Source organism: Bombina bombina, chromosome 1 (assembly GCF_027579735.1).
Source record: "Bombina bombina isolate aBomBom1 chromosome 1, aBomBom1.pri, whole genome shotgun sequence".
Taxonomy (NCBI): domain Eukaryota; kingdom Metazoa; phylum Chordata; class Amphibia; order Anura; family Bombinatoridae; genus Bombina; species Bombina bombina.
In genome coordinates this window covers 95,449,433-95,467,797 of record NC_069499.1, presented here as the reverse complement: position 1 = coordinate 95,467,797, position 18,365 = coordinate 95,449,433, and the positions used below count along the sequence as shown (strand labels likewise).

Below are 18,365 nucleotides of genomic sequence, written 5' to 3'. Positions count from 1 at the left end.
TATAGTGAGATCTTTGGTGCACCGGATTGTATATATACAGTCATGGCCAAAAAATATTGGCACCCCTGCATTTCTGTCAGATAAAGAACCACTTCACCCAGACAATTGTTGCAATTACAAATGTTAGGGCATTCTCATGTATAATTTCTTTTGTTTGTATTGAGTATGACACAAAAAAAAGTGGAGAAAAAAAAAAGGCCAAATCTGACACATTCCACGCAAAACTCCAAAAATGGACTGGACAAAATTATTGGCACCCTCAATTTAATATTTGGTAGCACACCCCTTGGAAAAAATAGCTGAAATCAATCGCTTTCTGTAAAAGCCTTTGATAAAGCAGTTGGCGGAAACGCGCGTTCAGGCTTCGCACTGCTTCTCTTCTACTACTTACTTAAATTTGTTGGCCTTAATTGGCATCTAGCTTATTACGGTATATCTAACCTTATTTTTGGATAATCTTTGGGTAACCTTAGGCAGCCGGTACAATACGTATTATTAGGTTACTCACGGCTCTTACATTTGGCCTTTAAACAATCTCTTACTTACTTATCTCAGGTTATTTATTGTACAGTTTTAGTAACTATTCTACCTAGTTAAGATAATACAAACTTGCCTGTAAAATAACAATAAAACCTAAGCTAGATACAATGCAACTATTATTATATTGTAGCTACCTTAGGGTTTTATTTTACAGGTAAGTATTTTGTTATTAATAGGTAGTTTTCTTTAGATTTATTTTAATTATAGTTAAGTTAGTGGGTGTTAGGGTTAGGGTTAGACTTAGGTTTAGGGGTTAATAACTTTAGTATAGTGGCAGTGAGCGTTGGGGACGGCAGATTAGGGGTTAATAACTGTAATGTAGTTTGCAGCGATGTTAGATTAGGTGTTAATAATATTTAACTAGTGTTTGCGAGGCGGGAGGGTGCGGCGGTTTAGGGGTTAATATGTTTATTCTAGTGTTTGCGATGCGGGAGTACGGCGGTTCAGGGGTTAATAGGTAGTTTATGGGTGTTAGTGTACTTTTTAGCACTTTAGTTATGAGTTTATGCTACATCTTTGTAGTGTAAAACTCAGTAACTACTTACTTTAGAATGCGTTACGAATCTTGCGGGATAGGCTGTACCGCTTACTTTTGGCCTCCAAAAAAAAGCTTGTAATATTGGCGCTATGGAAGGTCCCATTGAAAAAGACTTTACGAAAATTGCGTAAGTTAATTTGCGGTACAGCCAAAAAAGTGTGCGGGACAGCTGTACCTACAAGACTCGTAATAGCAGTGGTAGTGAAAAAGCAGTGTTATGAGCCTTACGCTGCTTTTTTACTCATAACACAAATCTCGTAATCTAGCCAATAGATAGGCTTAATTAGTAAATATCCAACTATATATATTCACCAACTTAATGGAGCTCAGCAGTTCAAGTCCTCAGGTTATCTGACCAGTATTAAATAAGAAAGAAGGAACAAGAACAAACGTAACAGTATAAGTCCCCGGAGTGAGGAGCTTTAAATACTAGGCACTTCTAGGTTGCTCAGTTAACCTATTCCTCTTCGCGGGGACCGGTATTCCTCGGCTGTGGTATCCATCCATATTTCTCCATGTCGCAAACAGGGCAAACTGGTGTCTTTACATGTATGGCTGCGTCCACAGCCATATAAGACTTCACATGAACTCCCCATGTTGCACCAGAAGAGCCAAGTACAACCCGAGACTCTCCACGCGGCCAAGTCAGTCCCACAAACAAGGCCGCCTCTCCAACCGCAAGCCCCCGGCCATTCCTTATGTGAGACTCCCCGCCACATTTAGACCACTCCGAAATTGTAAGACCTTCTTACAGGATCAAGAAAACATTTGTACCCGGTGGGGTATTTCCGCTTGGTCAGGCTGTTTAGATGGCATCTTCTTGCTTGGTCTGTCTGCTCCGTTAACGAGTGGGGCAATTGAGATATCAGAAGATGGCTTAATCTCTACTATAACTTTAGAAATCGTTCATGTTGGATGGAGAGGAGTATTCTCTTGCAGTTAGTGAGGTCTAGTATTAGACCTCCACGGAGCCAAAAAAGAAAAGGCCCCGGTCTTAAGCTGCGTGAAAAGTGTGCGTGTTCTCTCTACTTGTCAGCGTCCTTTTCATTCTCTGAGTTGCTTGTTCCAATCTGATGAACTCTCAGATGGAATGTTTCAACAGAAAAGCTAAGCTGAACGGTCAATTTTGCATTAATTGTACTATATAGCTGGAGCTATGGGTATATGCAAGCCGGTTCAGGTCTCAGAGCTTGCTTCCGCCCCCTGCTGGATGCTTTTGAAGTGTGCTTTGGGTTATTGTCCTGCTGTAAGACCCATGATCTCTGGACAGGAGACCCAACTTCTTTCTGACACTGGGCCCTACATTGCACCACAGAATTCTTTAGTAGTCTTCTGATTTCATAATGCCAATGCACACAGTCAAGACATCCAGTGCCTGAAGCAGCAAAGCAACCCCCAAAACATCAGTGAACCCTCCACCATGTTTGACTGTAGGGACTGTATTATTTTCTTTAAAAGGCCTAATTTCTTTTTCTGAAAACAGTAGAAGATGATTGCTTTACCATAAAGCTGTAATTTTGTTTCGTCTGTCCACAGCACATTCTCCCAAAGGATTTTGGCTTCCTCAGGTAAGTTTTTGGCAAACTCCCAATTGGCTTTTTAGGGGTTTCGTGTCAGCAGTGGGGTCCTCCTGGGTCTCCTACCATAGCATCCATTTTCAGTTCAGAATGGGGGACTGACACCTTTGTACCCTGTGCCTGAAGGTCAGCTTGAATTTGTCTGTAAGTTGATCAAGGTTCTTTATCTACCATTTGAACAACCCTTCTTTGGAATCTGTTTGATCAATATTTCTTTTTCGTCCACGTCCAGAAGATTAGCTACAGTGCCATGGGCTGTAAACTTCTTGACAGTGTTGCGCACAGTGGACACAGGAACATTAAGATCTCTGGAGGTGAACATTTTCTCTTCTCTATACTCAGTGTGTCACACAGAGACACACAACAGAAAGGTTGAAAGGTTGAGTACATTTTTCACCATTTTAACTGGTTGCTGTTGGGATTTCTATATTGTCAGCACCTGTTAATTGATACAGGTGAGTTTAATTACAAATTACAGGAGCATCACAAACTTAGAATGCAATTATTTCTTACAATTTTGAGAAGGTGCCAATAATTTTGTCCAGTCAATTTTTGGAGTTTTGTGTGGAATGTGTCAGATTTCGCTTTTTTTTCTCTACGTTTTTGTCATACCAATAGAAACAAAAGAAATAAACATGAGAATGCCTAAACATTTGTAATTGCACCAATTTTCTGGGCGAAGTGGTACATTATATGACAGAAATGCAGGGGTGCCAATATTTTTGGCCATGACTGTATTTCCTGTGAATTGAGTTGCCCTTTTTTTGGGCACAAATATACATACCATGCTATGTATCCCCCTTAGTGTCCAACTCTCCATTTGGCTTCTATAATTACATGTCCAACTTATGGGATCTTTCATTTTACATCTTGTTTATACTGGGACCTGTCAGATGCTTTACTGACTTGCTTGTTTAAGATTAGTTCCTTGTTTCTGGTTGATACAAATGATACATTTTGCTGATTAATTTGAAACCAGAATTGTTAATAGGGCAATTTGTTGATATAATATGGTGTACTCACTTGCTTCACATATCAACTATTTGTTAAATCATTGGTGGATTTCCTTAAAATCCCAGGATCCCAACTCGATGATGGCCCTAAAGTCTTTATTTGACTTCTTTTCTCACAGTCTTCCTTAAAGGACCATTAAGTACAGTAAAATTTTCATAATCTCTTTCCATTTGCCAGCCCCCTGTATCATGTGACAGCCATCAGCCAATAACAGACTCATATACACTATAATGTCTTGCACGTGCTCAGTAGGAGCTGGTTTATCAGAAAATGTGCATATAAAAAGACTGCACACAATTTAATAATGAAATTAAACAGTAATGAATATTTGCAATCTTCTAACATAACCTTTTATCATGAGGGGCTATATGGATCTACTTATATGTAAATCATAACTGGTTTCTTACATCAGTTTCACATATCATAGCTTTGGATTTTGAGCTGGTGGGTTATAAATCTTATTAAAAACTTGCACCATATTAGCATGACAGAGCTTCTTCTTGGCGTTGAGAATAAAAGCCAGATTGCAAATTTGGATGGCCTGAGAGTGATAAATAGCTCTGTTTGTATACTGTATTATACTGTAGTCGGTTGGAAGTTAACAATAAAGTTTTAGGGAAACCCAGCCCCTTGCACCACCTTAATCTTTAAAATGACATTGACCCTTGTCTCAGAAAATTATGTGTTTAATAATTGTGTTTGGTATAAAAACTGCAGGGTGTATGCTCCCTTATTAGTCTAAGAACTAACAAAGTATTTTTTGGACTCTCAATAGTAATAATATACTTTTGAGGATAGATGGATAAAGATACAACCTGCAATACTACCCCCCCCTGCATTAGGATTGTACACATTCTGCACATGCCCAATCTATAGCTATGGGCCCCCTCTAGAACTTGGGTCCCTGGTGCCACTGCACCTGCACACCAATGTAGTTCCGCCCCTGTTAAAGTGTTTTTTTTTTTTAAATTATATAATATATAACTCTAGTCATCAAAATAGCAGAACAAATATTGTAATTCATCTATCTTACCTCCATCATGTAGTACTCACCAGGTGATGATTCCTTTAAAGGTATAAGGACCAGAATCTCTACGTTCTGCTTCCATTTTAGGGAAAAAGTGACATAGGATAGTTTTATTTCCTGTCTTGCAGAGAGCAAATTTATGTGCTATAATAAAGTGTGCTAGAATAAATGTAAGTATAATAGCACTGTGTATGTTAAAGTGAAGTGGCTGGAAGAAGGGGAATTATAGGATAAGGGGCACAATCTTCTACTACTGTTAAAAGATATTTTCTTCTTAAACAGTAAAAGTCCACAGCTGCATTCATTACTTTGGGGAATTCAGAACCTAGCCACCAGGAGGAGGCAAAGACACCCCAGCCAAAGGCTTGAAATACCTCCCCCACTTCCCTCATCCCCCAGTCATTCTTTTCCTTTCGTGGGACTTTTAATCATGTTTATTATATGGTTCTAACTGCTAATGTGTAGTAATACTTAGGCTCATGGCTATTCGGAACATAACGGCCTTCTCGTCTATTGCGCAATCTCTTGAGATGCGCAGCCTTTTTGTGACTGGCACTGTGCACCTCGTGACCGGGTGCGGTTACGTTGCTTTCCTCTTCCGTATGCTGACTTTGTGGCGACAGAGAGAGTCTGCTCGTGGGTTGTCTGGTTCACAGAAGGTGGTGAGTGCCCCAGCCATTGGGGTTGTAACCGGCAGGGTGCCATTTAGTGTTCGTCATTTTAGTAATTCCAGGATTATGGAGGATTCTGATTTCTTAGACACGGATGTCTCCAATACGGAGAATGTGTCTTGTGATGAGTATGAAGTAGCCCGGGTTATCCATGCCCATCAGTTATGTTCTGATTGCCGTTCTAGAGTATTCTCTTCTCCCGAATCAGGGACCTTAGAGTGCGTTGAGCCATCCGCCTCTGAGGAATCTATGTCCCGTGAGGCGCATGCCCCAGAACCTTCCTTTGCTGTGCACGCAGGTGTCCCTATGGTCTTTACTCCTTCTCCGGAAGGTGGCTTGTTTCCTCCAGACGTTACGGCATGGTTCCACATGGCCATTTCTGTGGCGCTGGCCTATTTATCTCCCAAGTGAAATATTTTTAAGATACTGTCTGTGTTCTGTTAACCAGGGCCCGTCGGGCATGGGATCACCTGATTCAGTTCGGCCTCCTGGGGAAGCGTTGGCCTCTGAGGCTTCGGGGGCCCCAACCTCAGGCCGGGGTCGTTTATTGATCCAGCGATGGATGGTTTTGCCTTCTGTGTATAGGCTGGCACGTCTTCGTGTCATTTAAGGCATTGATTTGGAGGTGCTATAGAATCAAGTCCTAGTGGGCCAGGGGATTCGAGGCCTTAGATGCTGAATGGCAAGCGGATTAGACGTTTGGGGTGAAGCTTAATCTCCTTGACGTTTTCAGTTTTTTCTTTCTTTATGTTTCGGTTCCAGTTCTGAGCTTGGGTGAATGGGGCCTCTGATTGGCTGGTTCCGTTGGCGTATCCTTCACCTTGGGCGGTAGTTTCCATTCCTTTAGAGTTGGGAGATGTGTATGACCTCTGTGGTCTATTTTTCTGAGTGGTGATCGCTTTGCGTCCTCACTTGAGTTTTCCTCCGGTGAGGTTGACTCTTTAGCCCGAAATAGCATTACTTTGCGGTGGTGGAGTCTCTTTCCTTCCCGGCTTGGTTGGGTTAGTCTGTTCTGGAAGTGCGGGGCATATCCTTCTTTCCTTTGCTCAGTGTTGGGTTTGCTCTAGTATGTGGAGTGTAGAGGATACTCTGCCTTCTGCGAGGAGCTGGGAGGCTCCCAGTCGTTGCCCTATTAAGGGGTTTTCGGGAGACTGATCCTGCTAGGATCTCTGGAGTCGTCTTCTCCATATAGGATCTACCCTTGGTCATACCATGGTCTTTCGACGCTCGGGTGTTATCCTTTGACCTCGTTGCAGATCTAGCCTTTGGACTTGAGAGTGGAGGCCCAAGGTCGGTTACAGATGTTCGCCTTTCTGGGGTCAGGTAGATGTCCTTTTATCCCCTCCAGCGTGTGTATCAGGTAGTTAAGCCTGTCTATGAGGGTTTACCTTGCGATCCAGGGGCACTGGGTGCCGAATTCTTAAACTGATCAGGAGTTTTTTTCAGACTCTTGGGTTTGAGGCTGTTCGCTAGGTTCTTTAAGTCTACGGACTTTAGACGGTGTGCTCCTAATTATCGGATCTTTTGATCATTTCCGTTTTTTGAGGACTCTGCCTCTTGCTTGGATGGGCATGGACGGTTCTGCTTAACCTTAGGTTTTGGGTTCCTGTGTGTCCCTTTGAAGGGGGCGGGGTTTCTGTCTCTCATGGGAGATTCATGTCTGCCTGAGGCTTAGGTTTCAGGTCTCTCTGACGGGTCCCTAGTGGTCTTCTGGGGCATCTGATGCTTCTTTGTAGACTCCAGGTGTCATTCCACCTGGGTTGGCGATATCAGCCGAAGGGTCTTGCCTCTATTGGTAGGGTGATTTCCGTTGCTTTAGTTCCCTTGTGTGTTCTCTTTGATTTGGAGATACCTCAGTATCTGTAATGACCCGTGGGTCCTTGTTCTTGCCTTGTAGGTTTTTTTCCCCTTACTTGCGTCCTTAGAATTCTGGAAAGGGAGATATTGAGTAGTAGTTGACTCCACTGTTCCTGACACAGGAGGTTGTGGGTTTGCACCCAGGTGAGGCTCCTGTTATATGCTGGATTCTGGTATTTGGATGTTGGGGGTCTGAGTTCTATCTTCCCTTGAGAAGTGTTCCTCTTTATGAAAGACAGCAGTGTACGGGTTCTTGGACCCGAGCACGAAGTTTCTGTCCTGACTCACGGTAGCATACCGGTTTTAGTAGCGGTTTTAGTAGAGTTCTACTTGGGGTTTTTTCTTCCTCGTAGAGATCCATCCTTTTTTCTTCCAGAGGTCTGGGACTCTTGTCTTCGGTCTTTAACTAGTCTTTGGGCTGGGACCATTACCCCTGGAGGGAAGGTCGGTGATCAGTTGCTTTATGCAGTGTTGACACATTTTCTTCTCTTTGAGCCTGCTCTTCCCTTCGGTGAAGGATATTTCATGTCCATCTCTCTTCTGGTGGCATCTGCTGCTGGGAGGGGATGCTCCTTGGAGACCGGTAATTTCTGGTCGGGAGCTGTTGTCAAGTTTCTTTGGCGCTTCTTGGTGGGTTAAGTCCTACGATGGCTTAGGGTCAGCTTTGCTGCCTGGAGGCTGGTCATCGCGAGTTCCTGTTTTCATGTGGCTCAGTGTGCTCTTGGAGAGCTCTTTGTTAGCTGCTGGGATAGTTATCCTGTCTCTGCTGTCTATGCTTGTCTAGCCTGTCATTTTTTTGACTTGACTATGATGCTACAGGGAACTCATGGTTTTCTGGAGCACCTTATGTGGTATGGTGCTGTGTCAGGGATATGAGGGTGACCCTCGGGTCATCTTTGTGATGTTTTTCTCCTGAGTATGGACTTTCTTTTCTGGTCCTTATCCTTCTGGCGAGTTCGTCTCCCTGGGCAATGGTGCTGTGGCAACCTTGGGTTACTCTAAGCTTGTTTTGAGCCCATGTTGGATGGTCCATTGGATCTCCTATGGGGTTAGCTATTCTCCCTCTTGGGGGTAGATAGAGGTTCTTAAACTTTAGGTCAGGGGTACTTTTCGTGGGAGTCGAGAGCCGCAGGGCTGGCTCCTCTGAGGCTTTTGTGCTCATCAGACTCTGGGTCTGAGTGGTCTCTAGCACGGCTTTGAAGGTTATGTAAATGATGTGCAGTTTCTGGGCTTCCGGTTTTTTTGCCCGTATCGTTTATATTTTTTTAGAGGGTGTTGGGTAATTTCAGGCTGTGGTGCCTTTCAAAAGAGGCCGCCTTTTTGGTACCCAACCCTTTGTTTGCATTCAGTGTCCTCTAGCTTGGGTATTGTTTTCCCAAAAGTAATGAATGCAGCTGTGGACTCTTCCCGTTTAAGAAGAAAAACATAAATTTATGCTTAACTGATAATTTTCTTTTCTTCTGACGGGAAGAGTCCTTAGCTCCCGCCCGCGTTTTGTCTATGAGGCGCAGTAAAATTTTGGCACCCTTTTCACCCTGATATTTCCTCTACTGTTCCTTGTTCCCTTGGCAGAATGACTGGGGATGAGGGAAGTGGGGAGGAGGTATTTGAAGCCCTTTGGCTGGGGGTGTCTTTTGCCTCCTCCTGGTGCCAGGTTCTGAATTCCCAAAAGTAATGAATGCAGCTGTGGACTCTTCCCGTCAGAAGAAAACAAAATTATCAGGTAAGCATAATTTATGTTTTTTAATAATTATCTTTAAAATAATAATCAAATGAGTAGAACTATATTCAAGGCCATTGGGGATACAAAGATAAATTCTAAAACTGCGATTGCATAGATCAAACCCGAGGATCCTAATCTATTACACTTCCATTTTTTTGGAATTTGTTCCCCCCCCGCCCCCCCCATTTCCCTTTCTTTTCTCCTCTTTTCTCTTTCTTTTTCTTTCTCCTGTTTGTATATTTTAAGTGCTGTCATTAACCAGCTGGGGCGATGCAGCATGCAGATCACATTATTTTCAGCTTCTGGCTGTTAACTTTTTCCTTACAAAGTAGTTTGGTAAGAAGTGTATTTATCTACTCCTGTTTCACTTATTTTGAAGTACATATATATATATATATGGTTTTCCATTGTTTGGTTGACTCCAGAAAGTGACTTTATTATGCATTTGGGCTTTACTAAAGTTTCATGTGATGGCATACTGTACACCAGGAGTGCTCAACCTTGGCAATCCAAAGTTTTTAGAAATACTTTTCCCATGATGTTCAGGCACTTTAAGCTTGCTCAGCAAGCTGGCTGAGCAACATGGGAAATGTTGTTCCAAAACCTTTTTGAGTGCCCAAGGTTGGGCACCCCTGCTGTACACTAATATGTGTACACTGAATCTTAAGAGTATATATATATATATATAATATATATATATATATATACAGTATATATAACATTGCTGTAGTTTACCAGTTAGTTTACCATTGTTTGCTACTAGTCCAAACAATGGGCACAATAATCTACTAAGCCTGCTTTCTGCAATGTAATGTAAGAGGAGACTGTTGGGGTGTTGGAGAATAGTCAGCATCAGTGTTCAGTATTCTAGTTAAAATAATCAAATGTGTGATCATTAAATTGATGTACAGTACATTGAGATTATTAAAAAAAATGGAAATAATTCTAGCTTTGCAGAACCTATGACTTTTGACATAAATACATTATCCGTAATGATTCAAAGGCATCTATTTATCAAGCCGTCAACTTACTTGCATTCGACGGCACCAATACGCTCGCCTAAGATCGCCTAACATCACTGCCGCGGACCAGAATACGTTCTCCAAAATTTTCAAAAAAGCTGTCAAAAAGCCGCGCACCAAGTATGGTGCGATGAGCAGCGGACTGTTAACTAACAGTCATCGATCTCGCTGCTCTTCGGCTTTTTTACAGCTTTATTGGTACCCTGTCACTAAACACCCACACTATACTATACTGTTTACCCCCTATCCCGCTGCTCATGGACCCCGCTGCAACTCTAATAAATGTATTAACCCCTAAGCCGCCGCTCACGGAGCCCACCACCACTCTAATAAATGTATTAACCCCTAAACCGCCGCTCCCTGAGCCCACCGCCACTCTAATAAATGTATTAACCCCTAAACCGCCGCTCCCGGAGCCCACCGCCATTCTAATAAATGTATAAACCCCTAAACCGCCGCTCATGGACCCCGCCGCAACTAAATAAAGTGTTTAACCCCTAAACCACCGCTCCCGGAGCCCACCGCCACCTACATTATACTTATTAACCCCTAATCTGCCCCCCCTACACCGCCGCCACCTACATTATATTTATTAACCCCTAATCTGCCCCCCTTACACCGCCGCCACCTACATTATATTTATTAATCCCGAATCTGCCCCCTCTACACCGCTGCCACCTACATTATACTTATTAACCCCTAATCTGCCCCCCCTACACCGCCGCCACCTATCTTATACTTATTAACCCCTACTCTAACCCCCCTACACCGCCGCCACCTACCTACATTTATTAACCCCTAATCTGCCATCCCCAACGTCGCCGCCACTATATTAAATTTATTAACCCCTAAAGTCTAACCCTAACACCCCCCTAACTTAAATATAATTTAAATGAATCTAAATAAATATTCCTATCATTAACTAAATAATTCCTATTTAAAACTAAATACTTACCTATAAAATAAACCCTAAGCTAGCTACAATATAACTAATAGTTACCTTGTATCTAGCTTAGGTTTTATTTTTATTTCACAGGCAACTTTGTTTTTATTTTAACTAGGTAGATTAGTTACTAAATAGTTATTAACTATTTAATAACTTCCTAGTTAAAATAAATACAAATTTACCTGTAAAATAAAACCTAAGCTAAGTTACACTAACACCTAACACTACACTACAGGGAGTGCAGAATTATTAGGCAAGTTGTATTTTTGAGGATTAATTTTATTATTGAACAACAACCATGTTCTCAATGAACCCAAAAAACTCATTAATATCAAGCTGAATATTTTTGGAAGTAGTTTTTGTTTTGTTTTTAGTTTTAGCTATTTTAGGGGGATATCTGTGTGTGCAGGTGACTATTACTGTGCATAATTATTAGGCAACTTAACAAAAAACAAATATATACCCATTTCAATTATTTATTTTTACCAGTGAAACCAATATAACATCTCAACATTCACAAATATACATTTCTGACATTCAAAAACAAAACAAAAACAAATCAGTGACCAGTATAGCCACCTTTCTTTGCAAGGACACTCAAAAGCCTGCCATCCATGGATTCTGTCAGTGTTTTGATCTGTTCACCATCAACATTGCGTGCAGCAGCAACCACAGCCTCCCAGACACTGTTCAGAGAGGTGTACTGTTTTCCCTCCTTGTAAATCTCACATTTGATGATGGACCACAGGTTCTCAATGGGGTTCAGATCAGGTGAACAAGGAGGCCATGTCATTAGATTTTCTTCTTTTATACCCTTTCTTGCCAGCCACGCTGTGGAGTACTTGGACGCGTGTGATGGAGCATTGTCCTGCATGAAAATCATGTTTTTCTTGAAGGATGCAGACTTCTTCCTGTACCACTGCTTGAAGAAGGTGTCTTCCAGAAACTGGCAGTAGGACTGGGAGTTGAGCTTGACTCCATCCTCAACCCGAAAAGGCCCCACAAGCTCATCTTTGATAATACCAGCCCAAACCAGTACTCCACCTCCACCTTGCTGGCGTCTGAGTCGGACTGGAGCTCTCTGCCCTTTACCAATCCAGCCACGGGCCCATCCATCTGGCCCATCAAGACTCACTCTCATTTCATCAGTCCATAAAACCTTAGAAAAAATCAGTCTTGAGATATTTCTTGGCCCAGTCTTGACGTTTCAGCTTGTGTGTCTTGTTCAGTGGTGGTCGTCTTTCAGCCTTTCTTACCTTGGCCATGTCTCTGAGTATTGCACACCTTGTGCTTTTGGGCACTCCAGTGATGTTTGCAGCTCTGAAATATGGCCAAACTGGTGGCAAGTGGCATCTTGGCAGCTGCACGCTTGACTTTTCTCAGTTCATGGGCAGTTATTTTGCGCCTTGGTTTTTCCACACGCTTCTTGCGGACCCTGTTGACTATTTTGAATGAAACGCTTGATTGTTCGATGATCACGCTTCAGAAGCTTTGCAATTTTAAGAGTGCTGCATCCCTCTGCAAGATATCTCACTATTTTTGACTTTTCTGAGCCTGTCAAGTCCTTCTTTTGACCCATTTTGCCAAAGGAAAGGAAGTTGCCTAATAATTATGCACACCTGATATAGGGTGTTGATGTCATTAGACCACACCCCTTCTCATTACAGAGATGCACATCACCTAATATGCTTAATTGGTAGTAGGCTTTCGAGCCTATACAGCTTGGAGTAAGACAACATGCATAAAGAGGATGATGTGGTCAAAATACTCATTTGCCTAATAATTCTGCACTCCCTGTATAATTAAATAAATTCCCTAAACTATATACAATTAAATACAATTCCTCTTCATCCGGAGTCTTCTTCAACAATGACGGTTCCTTTAAGTGACGTCATCCAAGATGGCGTCCCTTCAGTTCCGATTGGATGATAGAATTCTATCAGCCAATTGGAATTAAGGTAGGAAAAATCCTATTGGCTGATGCAATCAGCCAATAGGATTGAACTTCAATCCTATTGGCTGATTGCTAATAGGATTTTTCCTACCTTAATTCCGAAGAAGACTCCGGATGAAGAGGATGCTCCGCGTCGGATGTCTTGAAGATGGACCTGCTCCGCGCCGGATGGATGAAGATAGAAGATGCCGTCTGGATGAAGACTTCTGCCCGTCTGGAGGACCACTTCTGCCTGTCTGGAGGACTACTTTTGCCGGCTTCGTTGAGGACTTTGGCCCGGTTGGGTGAAGACTTCTCAAGGTAGGGTGATCTTCAAGGGGTTAGTGTCAGGTTTTTTTAAGGGTGTATTGGGTGGCTTTTAGAGTAGGGTTGGTTGTGTGGGTGGTGGGTTTTAATGTTGGGGGGGGATTTGTAATTTTCTTTACAGGTAAAAGAGCCGATTACTTTGGGGCAATGCCCCGCAAAAGGCCCTTTTAAGGGCTATTTGTAATTTAGTGTAGGGTAGGGCTTTTTTTATTTTGGGAGGGGCTTTTTTATTTTGTTAGGGGGATTAGATTAGGTGTAATTAGTTTAAAAATCTTGTACTTTGTTTATTATTTTCTGTAATTTAGTGGGGTTTTTTTGTACTTTAGATAATTTTATTTAATTTTTTTAAATTGTATTTAGTTTAGGGAATTAATTTAATTATAGTGTAGTGTTAGGTGTAATTGTAACTTAGGTTTTATTTTACAGGTATATTTGTATTTATTTTAACTAGGAAGTTATTAAATAGTTAATAACTATTCTACCTAGGTAAAATAAATACAAATTTGCCTGTAAAATAAAAATAAACCCTAAGCTAGCTACAATGTAACTATTAGTTATATTGTATCTATCTTAGGGTTTATTTTATAGGTAAGTATTTAGTTTAGGGGTTAATAAGTATAATGTAGGTGGCGGCAGTGTAGGGGTGTTTAAACTCGGGGTACATGTTAGGGTGTTAGGTGTAAACGTTCCCATAGGAATCAATGGTTTATCGGGCAGCAGCGAACAGAAGCTTTCGCTGCTTTCAGACTCCCATTGATTCCTATGGCATCCGCCGCCTCCAAACCTGGTACGCTGGGCCGGAATAGTGCCGAGCGTACTTAGTAGTTATTTGATAACTAGCAAAAGTAGTCAGATTGTGCCGAACTTGCATTCGTAACATCTGTAATTACATAAGCATCGATCTGTGTCGGACTGAGTCCGGCGGATCGTATGTTACGTCACAGATTTCTACTTTTGCCGGTCTGTAGGGTTTGATAACTAAGGGGAATCAGGCTCGCCACAAATACATTGCGGAATTCCAGCGTATTTGCGGTTGACGGTTTGATAAATAGATGTCAAAGTGTTAAAGATGCATTAAACATTCAAGAACTTGTTCCAGCTATATCTAGTTAAAATAATTGGAATAAAAATCTTGGAAAACAATTATTATACTAAATAAAATATCAAAACTCTCATGGGTTCATTTTGCAATTTCTCACCTAACTCAAATATGATCTTTGCTATGGAAGATGATGGTACTGTAATGTCTAGAGATAAATATGTGGTAAACTCTAAACAATACCAGTTCCTACTCAGTTAATCTAATAAGTTTTGTTGTTGCTCTGATATAAACAAACTCAGTAGTTAGAGGTACAGCTATTGAGTGAGATATTGGGAGCACATTACTTAGTTTAGATAGTGGTAGTGCATGAGTCTTGGAAATCAACTCAATTAGAACAGTTTACAGAGACACAAGACATGCAAACATCATAGGTACTAGAATATTTGTATTAGGTTCAGGATTTATGATAACCAAGGAAGCGGGATGAATGTTCAAGTAATAAACAGGGGTCTTGGCATCCAATTCATATATGACAAATAGTAGCAGATCACAGAGGTCGATATAGCAGAATGAGACAATAACCTATCCAGAGTCATAACAGATGCGGTTGTGGCAACAACAGATTTAATAGAATAAACCAGGTTAAGATACGTTCAGCAAATTAAATTCAATGGTAATGGGAAGTACCTGTTGAGTCCTTGTTCCAAAGAACTTACTTGAAGAGTTCCCCGAGTTTGTCGCTCAACAAACAGAGCTAGCGTGATCCTGTGTGTAAACCGGAAGTGCAGGCTGAGAGTTCCGGTATCGCTGTTCAGATACACAGTGCGAGTGACAGGAGTGATCAGCTGCTGCGGTAGTGATAAATCCAGAGAGTGGTTCTGAACTGTTGAGGATGTAAGAGAGACTCCATGCAGGAGATTAAAGGTTTGAGAGTAACACTGAAAATAATTATTAAGACAAAGTACAATTGGGTATTACTTAGCCTTAGAACTTGACCTGAGGTAAGAGGCTTGAGAAGTTCACTACTCCATAGGCAGAAACTTATTCAATAATCAGGCAAGAAACAGAGGGAGGAGTCTCCTTAAATAGAGGCAGAAAGGAGTAGGAGGGAATATGCCTTAAAGGTATATTACAGGTACATTCAGAGACCCAATGGTAAGTAAAGTTGAGGCAACTTCTTATTTTAAGGGGCTAATAATCATCCATTACTATCAATGTACTTCCTTATTAAAGTAACAGGGATTTAGTATGAAGACCTTAAAGAAGAAATAGTGTCACAAGATGCTTCCAAGAATTTGTATAATATAACATGGAGCAAACCTGATGAAACTTAAAGTGAGAAGTGTGATAACACAAATCTTGCTAAAGCACTATGTTTAAAGTAGTGCATTGATGACAATGATTGCATAATTAATTAATGTAATCTGCATTCTGAAACTGATATAGTATTTGTAAGGCTATTTAGAATCCATGATTGCAAAAATATCAGTGAAAAAAAGATTTCTGCCTCAAAAGTTAAAAGTTTGCACCATAGGCCTAAATATAATTTTCATTATATACTTATTCCACTCAGCCAAGAAACAGTGACAGAAGAAAGAATATACTTTATATCAGAGTGTAAAGTTTTGTCCATCAAACATCTTCAGTAGGGGAAGTAAAATCTCTTTCTCAGACATATGGGGGGATAACAATCTTTCCAAAGTTTACTCCTGATATTGAGTTTTCAAATTCATCCGATTTTGTCAGCAGTTTTTGATTGAACACAATCCCAAAAGGCAAAAGGCCTCAGTTGCAAATTAATTTTCAACGGAAAACCTGTCAAAAACGTATTTTTAATTAAGGTCATGTTATCAAAACAAATTAACATGTTCAAAATGTATTATTTGTTTTTTAAACCATTGTGATATTTGTTAAACAATATTAATATTCTTAATATTATCAATGGATATGATGGGCATTCTTGGCATGTTCTCTTAATGTTTCTCAATTGTTATTACAGTGAAAGTAATTGTTTTAAAAAATGTTTTATCAATCTCCAAATTTTGCAAGATTTTCATCTTCAAACAATAAGAACAGTGCAGGGAATTATTTTCTTGTAGAAGAAAGTGACCACTATTTATATAATAATAAATAAATAAATTATATAACATTATTTGCTAGGTTTACTGGCCCTTTAAGTTTGTGTTTCTGTTTAATGGATTTGAACAGGTGTTTTATTGGTGCAGTGGTCATGTGTGTTTGGTTATTGCTTTTGCTATTTTGTATTAATGTATAGGTGCTTATTATAAATTTTTCAACATTGATTGACCAAGGTAGCATTTGTAACAGTTTGGGGACTTTGCTTTTTCAATGTCATCCAGTAGGGTAGCAGGCAATTTTGGTGTGTTTAGCCAATGCTCACAGCCAAGTCATTCTAAACTATTTTGAAGTATTCGTGAATAATTGGAAAAACGTCATTTGGGGTTTATCAATTCCTTTTAGCTGTAGAACAAGTGATCAGTCAAACATGACATTTCGCCAAAACAATAATGAAAAAGTGTCACTGATAAACAGTGGAAATAGCTGATTATGATCATGTCAGCTTTGCAAAGGGCTGATCTGCACCCATTAACATGACAATAATGTTTTCTGGGCACAGTGTTTCAGACTCACAAGAACATAGTAATCTTTCAATAGACAAGATGCAATGTTTCCTTTAGTTTCTCAGTTAGATCAGAACTAACAACTATCCTACTAAACTAAATTTGATGTAGCACTTTTAAAAGTTAACTTCTGCAATTGCAGTGGTTCTTTAGGCTAGGTGGTGTCAGGCAAGTATAGTTTGTAACTGGAAATAGCTCTACATTACTTTTACTTACCTCAGAGAAAACCTGGAGTAGAAGATAATCACCAATGGAAGCAAATGGCTTGTAGTAAAATAAGACCAGAAGCAAATAATCAACATGCAGATGTAAAGTCAGAGATCCAGGACATAAGCGAAAAGAGAAAGTGGTTAGACAAGTCAAAAAGTAAAAATCCAGAAGGAAAAAGTCAGAAACAGTTCAGGGTCAAGTAACTTGAGGGTGCAATCAGAAACAGGAGCGGAATAGAGGGCAGACGATAGGTAACAGAGGGCCAAGGGGATCTTGGAACAGAATACACAAGAGCAGAGTGCTTTTTAACTAAGCTAAGAGAATATCTGAGAAGGGTAGCAGTAGAAACTCTTGCATCGTATTTGGCCAAAATGTTGTGTTAACACCAATGCCAAAATGCTGTCATCTTCTTGAAAAGCATGCATCATTTTGCACGTGTATGTTGATGCAACTTTGCTTACATGAAGAAACAACATCAGTTATATTGTTGTTTTTGGCCGTGGTACTCGATGGAGATCTGTACATCTTTTTATCTGGCTCCAACTTTGTAATCCCATTTTCTCATCATATGGTGTGTTCTTTCTGCTTGCAGCTGGCTCAATCCTTTCCTCTTGTATAACTTGTATAACTACAAAGCCTATGTATGTACTTAGGTTTATGTCACCAATCTTGTTCAAACATACTGATTTGAAATGTATTTTTATAGCATTATATTATTTTATTTTTCATTAGAATTTCTAAAATGTGTTAAATTTGTGAACAAGAACATATTATAGTGTGTCCTTCATCTGAAATGATTAAACACCCATTTGGTGGTGCACATCAATATATGGTGCAAAGGTACAAATTGATAATATGCAATAATCACCCTATATTAAAATAAAGAATGAAAAAGTACCCACAAATTTGTATCTAGAAATTGTTAAATCACCAAATATATCCATCACAAAAGGATGAAATCTGCCATAGAGGAGGCTTTTTGGACAATGAAGAACATTAGAAGAAGAGAAATTTAAACTTTTTATGTAATTTGTCTGAGCTCTGTATTTTTCCAGGCTATCATTATCAGGACAATAACTACAATAGAAGAATATAACACCCCCCATAACACCCCCTCCCCATCAAATAACCTAAGATCCAAGCCCCACTCACAAACTCCTTCCCACCTAGATAGCCCCCACCAAAATCCTAACGTCATAATCACTATTTCTCCCTAAACGCATGTTCCTAGCTAAGGCAGCGCTGTTACAGATTCATGCGCTAGCAGTTGCGGTAGAACTTTCATTTTAATCACAA

At 40.4% G+C, this 18,365-nt stretch overlaps 1 protein-coding gene across 1 annotated transcript in view; it reads left to right on the top strand.

The window, feature by feature from the left end:
• The window catches only part of UNC79 (unc-79 homolog, NALCN channel complex subunit), a 538,284-nt gene that overhangs the window by 32,362 nt on the left and 487,557 nt on the right, over positions 1-18,365 (top strand). The window lies entirely within an intron of this gene.